Below are 14,523 nucleotides of genomic sequence, written 5' to 3' on the forward strand. Positions count from 1 at the left end.
TCTTTTCCATCCAATACATTCGAGCCTCTCAGGTAGGGCTCATAGTTGATTCTGAACAAATTGTAATGCAGTAGGAGAAACGTATCGTCTCAGATAGATTGCTTGAATAGGCGCTTAGGCTATCTGATTAGATAGCATGGGTAGTTAGGATGGGGAATAGGAGGGGGGATTCACAGTGGAGATATAATATATGTGCTGAGATCTGGATTGACAGGATTAAGACCTCTAGATCTATCTCGATCTGTGTTTATAAGGTGACTGGAGGTGGTGCATAGTGGACCATTTATAGAAAGAATTAGGTGACTATGGATGAGTGCAGATAACAGCAGTTGTCCAGCGTAAATAGGAATCTTTTCTTCTGTTTCTGATCTATTTTGCTTACCTGCCGATTTCTTATGTTATAATAATTAGTGGCTTGCTTTGGACGCACATCTTATTCTGTTGTGTTAATAAAAATGTTTAAAACTACATGTGGACTTACGTCTGCAGATAAATAAATATACAGGTGAGCATTTCCCCCTGATCCCACGCATGCGTAAATGTGCTCACACGTACCCACTTATTATCCGAGCAGGCGTGTGTTCATAGCGCTGGCTTTGGAAAATTATGACCGCAAACTGCGCACAACTTTTGTACTTCGCGGACTTCTACCCTAAGCGCTGATTTAGAAAGTTGGGCTGAAACCTTGGAAAATTTGAGCATTTACGCGTAACTGTCAGGAAACGTTTGAGTGCATGAAATAAGAGGAGAATGCCTGAGCAGGGAGATTTTCTGCAGGTAATTCCTCCTGCACATTGGTGTATTGGTGCGTTACATTTCTCTGGGGGTAGCTCTGTGACATCCTGCATGAATTAGACAGACGCACACAATCAGGTAAAGTGATTGTAAAAGAGAGAGCTCGTGTGTGTGCATGAAATAAGAGAGCAGCCTGAGCAGGGAGATTTTCTGCAGGTAATTCCTCCGTGCACATTGGTGTAATTGGTGCGTTTACATTTCTCTGGGGGTAGCTCTGTGACATCCTGCATGAATTAGGACAGATGCACACATAAGGTAAAGTGATGGTAAAAGAGAGAGCTCGTTGTGTGCATGAAATAAGAGGAGAGCCTGAGCAGGGAGATTTTCTGCAGGTAATTCCTCCGTGCACAATTGGTGTAATTGCTGCGTTACATTTCTCTGGGGGTAGCTCTGTGACATCCTGCATGAATTAGGACAGACGCACACATAAGGTAAACAGATTGTGAAAGAGAGAGCTTGTGTGTGTGCAATGGACGTGTACCTTCCCTTTAACTAATTATCCACCAGTGCTATCCTCATCTAATTCCACTGCTAACCTTTGCGCAAGAAATTGGGAATAATATCAAAAGCGTGTGCAAGAGAGGAAACCTCCCCTCAGCCTGGGTAAACTTATGTAGCGATCAGGACAGAAGGCAGACATTTACTGCATATTGGGCGGGGTTATTGGTGTGTAAAAGGCATTTCTGGGCATAAACCCTGCTTCATCCCGCCAGACGTCCCTTGTGAAAATGACCCTCTTTATATTAAAGACAAATGTCAGTACCTGAGGGAAGATGGAAACGTCCAGGCTGAAGATTCCCCATCCTCCGCTGTTTCAGATTTGAATTTCACCGCTAACTGATTGCAAAGCTGTGGCTCCACGTCACAAAAAAGGCTCCCTCCTGATTCAGCGAGTCTGATTGTGATTACAAGGAAGAGCAGCTTGGATTGCCAACTGGCTCCAGGTTTTCAGAACAGGGTTGATCCAGCTCCTGGTTTTTACCCCCACTGCATGTGAATGGGGACTTGTTCTGATTTCCCTATTGCATTCCCTAAGAAAAGCAAGATTACAGGTCCCTGCATACAGGGGAGTAAAAGCAGGACTGGATCAACGTGTCGTGAACATCTGGAGTCTGCTGGCAGCCCTGGTTCTTAGTGTAAGTGGCACTGAGTGACCCAAATCTTTGCTCCTGCCAGATGTTTCATATGGGCCGATCCAATACAGGGTGCTCAGCCGCGTGCACTGTTTAACCCTTCTGCTATAAGGGGATCAGCGCCTCCAAAACGTGCGTCCAAGCCCCTACGAAACTAATAGCACTCATCGCATGCAAATATATGTTAATGAGGCCATTAGCTACTCTCCCCCTATTCATAAAACAAATGTGCACCCAACTCAGCCTCAGAAATGAATGCCCGTCCCGGAGCAGGGATTAATGGAGGAGCCCAAAATGTGTACAGAAAAGCAGAAAATACTGCTTCCCTGTGCTTCCTCCGATATTAAGTCAGAGTCACTGAAAAATGAGAACTGTGCAAAAAAATAAAGAAAGTGAGTGTGAGGTCAGGCTAGGAAAAGGGAGTCTGAATTAAGGAGCATCCACTCTCCTAACCCACACTGACAGCCCCTCTCCTGGGCGCCCACTGCAGAGGAGGCGCTGAAGCTCATTTACATATTAAATCAGGGGCCCTGGAGAGGTTGATCAGTGCCTGTTAGGAGAGCGTTTAGTATTGCATCGGCCTGATAAAGTGACTTTGCTGTTCTGAGCCCGTCCCATGAGATCCTCCTCCCTGACTCTCTGCTCTCATTCTCTCCTTTAGGGTGTGGGTGGTAACTCTGCGGTAAGTCTAAATCCTTTCTCCTGCTCATTATTCCCTAAAGTGACTTTGCTATTCTGTGTCCTCCCCATGAGATCCTCCTCCTTAAACTCTCTACTCTCATTTTTTCCTTAGGGTGTTGTTGTGGTAAGTCTAAATCCTTTCTCCTGCTCATTATTCCATAAAGTGACTTTGCTATTCTGTGTCCTCCCCATGAGATCCTCCCTCCTCCCTCCCTGAACAGGCTAGGCTCCGCTCCCGGCCGCACTCCTCTCTCGTGGCTGAAGCCCGCCCCCCCCCCCCACCCCCGAGAACCGGCCAATCATTCGATGGCTGCAAGGCAGCCAATCAGAAGAGGACTGGCAGCACTTTAAATTTCTACCCCAGCCCGCGAATCTTCCTTTCTCGACCGGCTCACCTTTGAAGTTGCTGCTGCTGCTCCTGAAGTAAAGGCCTGCGTAATCGGCGCCGGTGTCCCATCGGGGTAAGGCCTTTTTCTCCTCACTTACCCGGACAGGGCCGCCGCCGACAGCGTGACCAGGCTAGGCTCCGCTCCCGGCCCTCACTCCTCTCTCGCGGCTGAAGCCTGCCCCCCCGAGAACCGGCCAATCATTCGATGGCTGCAAGGCAGCCAATCAGAAGAGGACCGGCGGAGCTTTAAATTTCAATCTCCATTTCGGCGCTGAGCATCGCGCACAGAAGGAGCGCACCAAAGGGGCAGGCCCCTTTGTGCGCCCCTTCGTGCAGCACCGGAGTGCTGCCCCGTGACTTCTCTCTCGGCCGCTCCGCTACCTTGGCAACATTTTCACCTTCAACCCTCCTTGATCCACGTCTCTTCTATTAGGGTACTACGCCCCTTCTGCCCTCAAGTTTCACTCCATCGCCTGGACCCCTCTCCTCGACCATGCTAACAAATCACCTATCATCAGTCTGGGCACAACCTAAATTTTGTCACTGACACCAGGCCCTGCGAGACCACCTTACCCTGCATTTCATCCATCACCTCTAGCAACTGACCTCTTACACCCTTTACATTTCATCGTCCCTTTCTCAATATGCACATGTTTTCTATACCCATATCCTACAATCGGAGATTCAACAGGCCTCGAGCTATTGGCCTCTGACAACAAAGGCTAATTCCAATCATGATTGCTCCAGTCACTGAACTCCTTGGATTCTCTCTCTTCACGCTTACTCTATTCAATGCTCAATCCATTTCCAAAAAAAACTCACCTACTCAATGACCACCTGTTAGACTCTAAACCAGACATTTGTGCAGTTACAGAGACGTGGTTGAAACAAACGGATACAGTACTTCTGAATCAGCTCCCCAATCAACTATATGACATCCACTCAATCCCAAGACTTAAAAAAAGAGGAGGAGGTCTACTGCTCGCAGCAAAAAAGGGTCTTGGCCTCTCTTTGCAAGTATCTACCATAACTAACAACCTCGAACTAGCCCTTTTCAAATCAAATCATCTCCAACTTGGCCTCATTTATGCACCCCCAGGAATTCTTGACTCCGACCCCTCTCCATTGATTGAATTGACAACCAAACATTTTAACATAGACAAACCATCCATCTTGATGCTTCACCGCATTCCCCCCAATTGTGAAATTCTACTCTCTGCACTTAGTCACCTGGGCTTCAGACAAATTGTTACTAGCCCCACTCACAAAGCAGGCCATACATTGGACCTTATTTTCATAAACGAGGGCATTACTTCTGCCACCAGCCCAACATGCACTGCAGTTCCTTGGTCAGACCATCAGGTCATTTCCTCAGAGCTAAAAATTAAAGATCACCCCCTGCCTGTCTTCTCTAACACCACTATTCAGTTCAGGAAACCCTGTTCCACAGACTACTTAAGTAATCTGCTTTCAAAGGATCTAGCTCAACTTGATCTTTCGGACGCTTTCACTGCAACTTCCTCCTGGCTCAAGATAACTAGAAAAGCTGCAGAACAAGCCTGTCCAACCGTTACCAAATCGCTACACCCACAGCAGGAAAGGCCCTCAAACAAGAGCTACGAAGCAAAGAGCACAGATGGCGCAAGAACCCATCAACCTCTACTCTATCAGCCTACAAATCACTGTTGAATGCCTACAGGAACGCCATTCTCAGATCTAAGAAAGATTTCTTCTCCAAAAAAATCCACCATTTCATCTTCGATTCCAAAGCCTTATTCTCCTATGTCTCATCACTCACAAAACCTTCCCCTCCTACCATTCCAGATGTCCTAGCACTTAACAAAGCCACAGAGCTGGCCATCTATTTTGAGAAAAAAATAGCAAACCTCATAAAGCCACTTACCGCTTCTAACTTGGGAACCCTCCCGTCTTTACCCAATACTCCTAATCGAAACTCCACCCTAGAAGCTTTCGAGACCTCCTCTTCCCTAGAAATCGAAAACATCCTCAAGAAGCTCAAACCTTTTTCCCACCCACTGGACTCAATACCCTCAAACCTCCTTCTCTCCATCCCGAACACTATTTCAAAATCTTTAGCAGACATCCTTGACACAAGGGATGGTTCCAGACCAACTAAAACTAGCCTACTCAAACCCCTACTAAAAAAAAAACCAACCTTCCAACTACTGATCCTGCAAACTTCAGACCTATAGCTAACCTACCATTGATCTCCAAAATTATGGAGAAAATAGTAAACAAACAACTCTCAGAATACCTGGAGGAGAACAACATTCTTTCCCCTTTCCAGTTTGGATTCCGCAAAACTCGAAACACAGAGTCCCTTCTAACATCACTGGCGGATACCATTCTCCTAAACCTTGAAAGGAAACAGCCGTACCTACTAGTACTACTCGACCTATCTGCGGCATTTGATACCGTGAATCATTCCATTCTTCTGGAGCGTCTAGCTGACATTGGTATCAAAGGAGTGGCACTCAGTTGGTTTAAATCCTCCCTGGACAATAGATTTTACAAGGTGAGGATTAACAATAAGGTATCTCACCCCATCAGATCAAACCTGTGAGTCCCGCAAGGCTCAGCCCTTTCCCCTACACTTTTTAATATCTACCTGCTCCCACTCTGCCAATTACTTTCCAACTTAAAATTAACATATTACCTTTACGCAGATAATGTCCAGATTCTTCTCCCCATCACAGACTCTCTTCAAAAAACCTGGTCCCACTGGAATACCTGTCTGCAATCGATTAACAGTCTGCTTAGCAGCCTTAACCTGATCCTCAATACAAACAAGACAGAGATCCTCATTACATCGCCAGATGAAAACAGAGTTCTCCTCAACTCCCTAAACGCGCCACAATTAGACACAACTGCTATCAACCACTCCCCTTCTGTCAGAGATTTAGGGGTTCAACTCGACAACCAATTCAATCTTAAATAATTTGTCCAAAACACTACTAAAGAAAGCTTCTTTAAATTACAAGTACTAAAAAAACTGAAATCTCTCCTTCACTTTCGAGACTTCCGGCTGGTGCTGCAGTCCATTATCCTTTCTAAAATAGACTATTACAATTCCCTCCTGCTAGTTCTCCCTGCGATAACTATCAAACCTCTGCAGATGGTACAGAATGCCGCTGCGAGGATACTCACCAACTCAAACAAAAGAGATCATATCTCTCCCATACTGCAGTCACTTCACTGGCTTCCCATCAAATCCAGGATCTCGTTCAAAGTTCTCATGATGATCCACAAGGACATCCATAACATCGCCCCTCTCAAGCTCGGTAATCAGTTCTGTCTGCACAGTCAGAAGAGCTTACAAAGGCTCTCTGTATGCCCCCCCCCTGCTAAATCTTCTCCAAGTAAGCGAGCGTTATCTACAGCAGGGCCGACTCTATGGAACACTCTCCCACCATTGTCTCCAAACTTTCAAGAAAGATTGAAAAACTTGGCTTTTCAGTCAAGCTTTCCCCGAAAACCCCAGTTCTCTCTGAGGCCGTTCTTAGAACATGGACTAAGGTGTAAGGCCAGCGGTTAATGGACACCCCACTTCTCTACACAGCCCTCCCAGGACTCATCTGGGTTTCTCCCTCCTATAGTTTTCTTCCGTAGGCTCTGCCCCTCACCCCTTCTTGCCCCCTCCCTCCCTCCCACCCCCTTGCCATCCTTTCCCTCCTTCTTTTCCCCTATTCCAAGCAACTTAACCTTCCTGTTTTCTTTTAATGTATTTTTTATTAACACTGCGTTGAAGCTGCTTTCGGTTTGTAATTGTTCCTTGTTTATCTCCAAACGTTTGAATGTTATAATGCGCTAATGTTTAATGTATCGCCTCCCAGCGAAGGTTCTGTTTCCCCGGTGATCACCGGGGTGATCTGTGTTCTTTACAGGAATCTCGCTACATAAGAATTCTAACTAAATAAATACATTCTTTCCTTTAGGAAATGCTCTTGTGCTTCTCGTTTCTCTTACAAGGCCAAACTTTTTTCCCCTGTTCATTGTTCTTTAGCAGTTGCTGTTTAAATTTGTGTTACTGACACAGAAAAAGTTCCTCTTTGTAATCTCTGTTTCTCTTCTCTCCTAAAGATTGGAAGACGCTAACTGCAGGTAAAATCAGCTTCCTTCTTTCCTTAATATTCAGAGTTTAATGGGGACCAGAGCTCCCCTGCTGAATCAGTAAATGAGGAACAATTGCCCCTCCCAGTCTGCCCCCCCTGGGTTTCTGCCGATTTGGGGAGATGAGCACAGACCCTCCCTTCTGCTTCCCCTCTCCTCCTACCTCCCCCCCCCCCCCCCCCCGCCACCTTTGGTCTCTAAATAATCTTCAGTGCAGTTTTACCATCGCATTAGCAGAATGAGGTAATTCTCTTTTCTTGAAACCCTAATTCCCTCCCCCCCCCCCCCCCCCGATATTGTGCAGCATCAATGCAGTCCTGGGGTTCAGTGCCGTCTCCCTCTGCACCGAGCTGGAGGTTCTGGGAACAGACCCGAGACCCGATCCTGTTCTCACACCGCCTGGGTCTGTGAGCCCTGTGGGGGGGAAGGGGGGAAGGGCTGCCAGCCATCCCCTGTAAGGAAAAGAGGAGGAGGAGGGAGTGTATTTATGTAATGGGGGGAGAGGGGAGCGGCATCTGCAGGTAAACACTGCTCCAGGATATGGAGGGGAGGGGGAAAGGGACAGCTGAATGTGTCAGAGGGTGAGCGGGGAGAAGAGAGGTGGAGGGAAAGGGAAGGAAGATGATTGTCAGGGGGTGAGCAGGGAGAAGAGAGGTGGAGGGAAAGGGAAGGAAGATGATTATCAGGGGCTGAGGGAGAAGGAAGGTGATGATGTGCAGGAGTGGAGGGAGAGTGCGAGGGAAGTGGATACTGATGAGGAGAAGAGGGAGAGGGAAGGTGATACTGATGAGAAGAGGGAGAGGGAAGGTGATGATGTGCAGGAGGGGAGGGAGAGTGAGAGGGAAGGTGATACTGATGAGAAGAGGGAGAGGGAAGGTGATGACGTGCAGGAGGGGAGGGAGAGTGAGAGGGACGGTGATACTGATGAGAAGAGGGAGAGGGAAGGTGATGACGTGCAGGAGGGGAGGGAGAGTGAGATGGAAGGTGATAGTGATGAGGAGAAGAGGGAGAGGGAAGGTGATGACGTGCAGGAGTGGAGGGAGAGTGAGAGGGAAGGTGATACTGATGAGGAGAAGAGGGAGAGGGAAGGTGATGACGTGCAGGAGGGGAGGGAGAGTGAGAGGGAAGGTGATACTGATGAGGAGAAGAGGGAGAGGGAAGGTGATGATGTGCAGGAGGGGAGGGAGAGTGAGAGGGAAGGTGATACTGATGAGGAGAAGAGGGAGAGGGAAGGTGATGATGTTCAGGAGTGGAGGGAGAGGGAAGGTGATAGTGATGAGGAGAAGAGGGCGAGGGAAGGTGATGATGTGCAGGAGGGGAGGGAGTGTGAGAGGGAAGGTGATACTGATGAGAAGAGGGAGAGGGAAGGTGATGATGTGCAGGAGTGGAGGGAGAGTGAGAGGGAAGTTGATAGTGATGAGGAGAAGAGGGAGAGGGAAGGTGATGACGTGCAGGAGGGGAGGGAGAGTGAGAGGGAAGGTGATACTGATGAGGAGAAGAGGGAGAGGGAAGGTGATGATGTGCAGGAGGGGAGGGAGAGTGAGAGGGAAGGTGATACTGATGAGGAGAAGAGGGAGAGGGAAGGTGATGATGTTCAGGAGTGGAGGGAGAGGGAAGGTGATAGTGATGAGAAGAAGAGGGAGAGGGAAGGTGATGATGTGCAGGAGTGAGAGGGAGAGTGAGAGGGAAGGTGATACTGATGAGGAGAAGAGGGAGAGGGAAGGTGATGATGTGCAGGAGGGGAGGGAGAGTGAGAGGGAAGGTGATAGTGATGAGGAGAAGAGGGAGAGAGAAGATGATGATGTGCAGGAGTGAAGGGAGAGTGATAGGGAAGGTGATACTGATGAGGAGAAGAGGGAGAGGGATGATGGTGCTAGGTGGTAAGGGGAGGGAGAGAGAAGGTGATGATACAAGTGGCGAGGGAGAGGGTAGGGAAGAAGATGAAGAGAAAGTGATGATGAGGAGGAAGCTGGTGCTGTGCTTGTGCCAGGTTTGCTGTGAAACAGAAAAGGTCGGGAACCAATGCTCTTTTATTAATTAGAGAGCAGGAATGGGACCGGTCTTCATTAGAGAAATATTGCAGGGAAGAAAGGGAACATGAACATATAGAAACTAACTAAGAAGTTCAATAAAGTGAATAAGCAGATGCAGTCGGAGCCCAAGAGCAGCCAATCAGCTGCTTCTACTGTGCAGTCAGAGCCCATGAGCAGTCAATCAGCTGCTTCTACCGTGCAGTCAGAACCCAAGAGCAGCCAATCAGCTGCTTCTACTGTGCAGTCAGAGACCATGAGCAGCCAATCAGCTGCTTCTATCGTGCAGTCCGAGCCAGTAAGTAATCAGGATCCTCCCATACTGCAATCTGAGCAAATGAGCTGCTACTTAGCAGGTCCCCATCATGCACTGGGAGCATCTCGCTGAATAATACTGCTCCCAGCGATCCATTCAGAAGTATTTTGTATTTTTCTCTCTCAGGCTGACCCTGCTCTGTATTTATTGATCTTATTCTCTCTTTTAGAGGGGCCCAGCAAGTGCCCAGAATCAGCCGATGAGATTTGAAAGGTGGTGACTGCTGACGGCTGAAACCTGTCTGCTCTTTTCTGTTCACTACAAGGGATTTTCTTCCATTTCCGCTGGCACACGAAGCATCTTATCCTGTAGAGACGTCTTATGATTCTGCTGTCCCTTGTTTCGCTTCTTCAATAAAGTAACAGCATTGCAGTTCCTGCTCCTTCTGCTTTGTTGCTCGTTTCCCAGCAGGGAAGAGGTGATTTCAGGGCACTGGTGGGGAAACTGTCATTCCCCTGGTTTCTAGGGCTTTATACATGGAAATGGCTGTTATAAAAGAATCCAGGGGTCAGTGCACATAAAATATGCATGCAACATGGTTTCACACTCAGTAATATATAATAAATAGTCAAATACTCATTTTATTCAAAATTTTCGAATATACCACTGAAATCTTCACAAAATTTCAAGTTAATGCAAAAAAAAAATCAGAAGGAAAAAATTAAGAATATCTAGGACTGTAGTCAGGGGCGGATTGGCCCACCGGGGGATTGGGCATCCCCCGGTGGGCCAATCGCTCCAATCACGTGGTCTGCCATGCGCGGCCGTGATAGAGCTGCGGTCGGCAGACCACGTGATGCGTCGTGGGCCGGCCTGGGTAGCGAATACCCAGGCCGGTCCAACATCGTCAATCCGCTCCTGACTGTAGTCCACCATTTAGAGGGAAGCGACAGTAAAATCAACTCAGGATGCTGAGTGGGCTGTTTGGGGCTTAGAGAGCAAGTATTAGTTGTAGGAGCTACTTTTTACCTTACGTTTCACTGTGGATAAAGCTGATGATATTTTTGATGCAGAGCAACTTAAGCACTTTCTGTTTGGGAGAGAGTATAAATGATTACCCTGTACGCCCTGTAGGGACCTTCTTGTAGTGTAATAATATTGATTCTTATCTGAATTCTACTGGCAAGCAGTCCTGTGCACTTTTATACAAAGTGTGGGAGGAGGTACTCCAGGGGGCAGAGATGAGACTTGATTGCTTTCTTTTTGATGTGAGAAAGTGAGCATTAGTGAAGCTGCACAGGTTCTGTCCTATGAGGATCAGGTGTAACTCTGTGCGAGTTATTCTCTGCCTGTAACAGCCACTTACCTGAGCATTATCAAAGCTCACTAATGCTCATTGCTTTGAGAGTGCAGGATAAAGTCTGCACATTAAAGGTGCAGGCAGACGTTAGCCCAGCACACTGTTATAAAATGACCCTCTACAGGATATTTACAGAAGAGTAAATAGAGTACTAGAGTGGATGCTCATACTCAGCTGAAGAGGTAAAGAGACTCAGTCTGTGCCTTCCTGCAGAAGCTGAGCAGGGTGCATCTCCTCTCATGCAGGGGTAAGCCCTGCTCCTCCTATGCAAGGCTGAAGGCTCCTCTGATATTCCAAGAGAGCAGCAGGGCTCCTGGCCCAGTTATGCAGTGCTTGTCCCTTGTGGGGAACACAAGAGAGGCAGAGTCTGTCCTGTCCGTGAGGTTAAGTCCCTGGGCTGCCTCTTTCCCCACAGTGTAATAATTAAAGGCACTTCAGGGATACCCAATTCCGTGTGACTTGTACTTTCTCTCTCCATGAGTTTTGGTGACTGATTTTAGCAAACATTCAGAAGATCCTTCAGGATAACTTCTCCCATTTCTGAGCTCTTTTGCTTCCTGTACTGTCATGTATGGAGGTGGGTGCTAAGGGGAGTTCTCTGACTCCCACGTCTGGCATCATTCGGCTGCAGGAAGAAGGGAAGTCCTGACAGCTTACATCTTCCACGTACGGCAGCGAGATGTCCCTCTCAGTGCAGGGGCTGCAGCAAGCTTCACTCTTTCCCAGCTCCCTCCAGGTTGCCAGAATTGTCTCTCTACCCCCTACACAAGCAGCTCCTCCCTCCAGGGGTGAAAACCCTCAGCCCATTCTGTGGGTACCGGGCCTTTTCGTACAAAATAATGAAATCTCTGGAGTACTCTATCCATGGAATAATATGAACATCAATTGATATTAACAACTATCATTTTACCCCCAAAAAATATCCTTGCTGTTGTCTTTGACCTCATTAATGAGAAGGCTGAGAATGCCAAGATCTTTACAAACATAGAAATGTGATGACAAAAAATCCACTCCGCCTCCCTAGCCTGCCCATACACTTCAACTGCTCAGCTTTACAGGGAAAGCAAAAGTAAAATAAATATGATAATAAAGTGAACATTAAAACAACGAATTATCTCATGATAACAACTAGTGAACAATAGCAATATCAACTGATTACTAACAAACATAATAAATATATGATAATAAAACAAACACTAAAACAACTAAATTATCTCTGAACAACATAAGAACTTGCCATGCTGGGTCAGACCCAAGGGTCCATCAAGCCCAGCATCCTGTTTCCAACAGAGGCCAAACCAGACCACAAGAACCTGGCAAGTACCCAAACACTATTTATTTTATTTATATATTAAAGGCTTTTATATACCGACTTTCTTGATACAAATTAAATCAACTCGGTTTAAATCGAACTAGGCAGTAACTATAACCAACCAATCAACAAGAGACAATTTGAAGGAGTATAAAGTTACATTATAACAAGGATGCCTTAACTGGGAGTAGGAAACAAGAAAGGGGGAATGAAGATAAAGTACAATATACAAGAGAGTATGGGAGGGGGGCAAGGAGCCGTCCTCATGATAACTTGTAACACTAAGAAGATCCCATGCTACTGATGCAATTAATAGCAGTGGCTATTCCCTAAGTAAACTTGATTAATAGCCATTAATGGACTTCTCCTCCAAGAACTTATCCAAACCTTTTTTGAACCCAGCTACACTAACTGCACTAACCACATCCTCTGGCAACAAATTCTAGAGCTTTATTGTGCGTTGAGTGAAAAAGAAGTTTCTCCGATTAGTTTTAAATGTGCCAATTGCTAACTTCATGGAGTGCCCCCTAGTCCTTCTATTATCCGAAAGAGTAAATAACCGATTCACATCTACCCGTTCTAGACCTCTCATGATTTTAAACACATCTATCATATCCCCCCTCAGTCGTCTCTTCTCCAAGCTGAAAAGTCCTAACCTCTTTAGTCTTTCCTCATAGGGGAGCTGTTCCATCCCCTTTATCATTTTGGTTGCCCTTCTCTGTACCTTCTCCATCACAACTATATCTTTTTTGAGATGCAGTGACCAGAATTGTACACAGTATTCAAGGTGTGGTCTCACCATGGAGCGATACAGAGGCATTATGACATTTTCTGTTTTATTCACCATTCTCTTCCTAATAATTTCTAATATTCTGTTTGTTTTTTGACTGCCGCAGCACACTGAGCCGACAAATTTAAAGTATTATCCACTATGATGCCTAGATCTTTTTCCTGGGTGGTAACTCCTAATATGGAACCCAACATCGTGTAACTATCAACTGATTTCCAACAAACATAATAAATATATGATAATAAAACAAACAGTAAAACTAATTATCTCAAGATAACAAGTACTGAACAAATACCACTATCAACTGATTACCAAGTGAGTGTATATTAGGGCGTGGCGGGGATAGGGATGGGGGTGGGGGCGAGTGCTGAAAAGCTCCCTCTTTAAAATTGCTCCCCCTTGGCTGCTCTGCTGCAGAGATGTCCAGATGAGCTGGGGCTGCCGGGGAGCCTGCGTTGGGTCCTGCTCTGGGCTTAAGCAATCAGGGCTGGTGCAAGAGTATTTGAAACTCCAGGCACCCACCCCTCCCCCTTACTTATAGGCGGCAGCTCCAGCTCGCTCTCCTGTCTTTGGGGGTATTCCCTCTGGCACAGACGCCCTCTAGGCCGCTTGCTGGCAGGATTTTGCTGTCCCACAAAATGTCGGCTCTCTAGGTGACTGCCTAGTTTAGCAAATGGAAGCCCTGGCCCTGTCGGGAATCCCTTTCTGTTAATGTGAAGCACCTTCCTCTGTAGCTTCCCCTGCTCCCCACGCTGCCTCTGCTGGGGCTCTCTTCTGTCCTCCTTCATCTGAGGAAGCCTCAGGCCAGGCTGGAACAGCTTCTCCTACAGCCTTCTTACACTGCCCGGCGCGCAGCTGCCATGGGGGGGCCATTCTTACTGGGGAGATTTTCAGCACACGCCCTCTGTGCCCCCCAGCCATCAGCACAGTCTTTACAATAACATTTAACCCCCACCTCTGGGAGCAGGCTGCACGCCGGTGGGGGCAGTAAAAGAATTTGCACCTGACTCTTCAGGGCAGGGACCCTGGCTAGCCCGAGCACTGTGAGTGATTGTTAACGCTTTATACCCCCGGGGGTGCACCTGATCCGGTTTCCTCTGTGGGATAAACATGACCACAGGTTACTCCCGACTCAAAGTGCCCAACCCAAAGCTTTACTGATGGTAGCGATGAGTATTAGACCTTGCACCACAGGACTGAGACTTGATAACGGTGATTTCTGGGAATCTGTGCAGGAGATTTCCCTTACAGGGACCCGGGCATCTCCAACATCCAAGGGGTAGGACAGGGAAGACCCAGGTGGATCAGGGAGGCTCCTCCAACCCTGGATCCAAAGTGGGGGGAAAGGCAGAGAAAAGTTCAAATCCCTCCCTCTCCCCAGGGGCGAAGACTCCTGAAGGGGGGTCCTCGGTTATCTTAAACCTCTCTTTACTCACAGTGAGTTGCTTCTTTCATTTTCCTTGGGATCCCGGATGGGAGGGGTCCAGGCTGGGGACAGCTGCTCCAGATGTGCTGATGGGTAGCGAGAGGGGCAGCTAAACACCTCCTGCCAGGTCCTTCCACAAAACGTCTCTTTCCCAAAATGATGTAAACACCTGGCACCGGGTCACCCCCTCCCTCTGACCTCAGGGAGGGTGAGGAAGGGGC

General features: G+C 47.4%; 1 long non-coding RNA gene across 2 annotated transcripts; it reads left to right on the forward strand.

Annotated features, from left to right (window-relative positions):
• Positions 1 to 2,557: 2,557 nt before the first annotated feature.
• LOC115079765 lies at positions 2,558 to 9,844 on the forward strand. 2 transcript variants are annotated; one of them, XR_003853365.1, is made up of 4 exons: positions 2,558 to 2,610; positions 2,722 to 2,733; positions 7,099 to 7,119; positions 9,644 to 9,844. It is a non-coding gene; the product is annotated as an uncharacterized LOC115079765 (long non-coding RNA). The 2 variants fall into 2 exon arrangements; XR_003853366.1 differs by lacking the exon at positions 2,722 to 2,733 and having other exon boundaries at positions 2,592 to 2,610.
• Positions 9,845 to 14,523: the final 4,679 nt, after the last annotated feature.

This window comes from Rhinatrema bivittatum, chromosome 18 (genome assembly GCF_901001135.1).
Source record: "Rhinatrema bivittatum chromosome 18, aRhiBiv1.1, whole genome shotgun sequence".
In the NCBI taxonomy this organism is placed as follows: Eukaryota; Metazoa; Chordata; class Amphibia; order Gymnophiona; family Rhinatrematidae; genus Rhinatrema; species Rhinatrema bivittatum.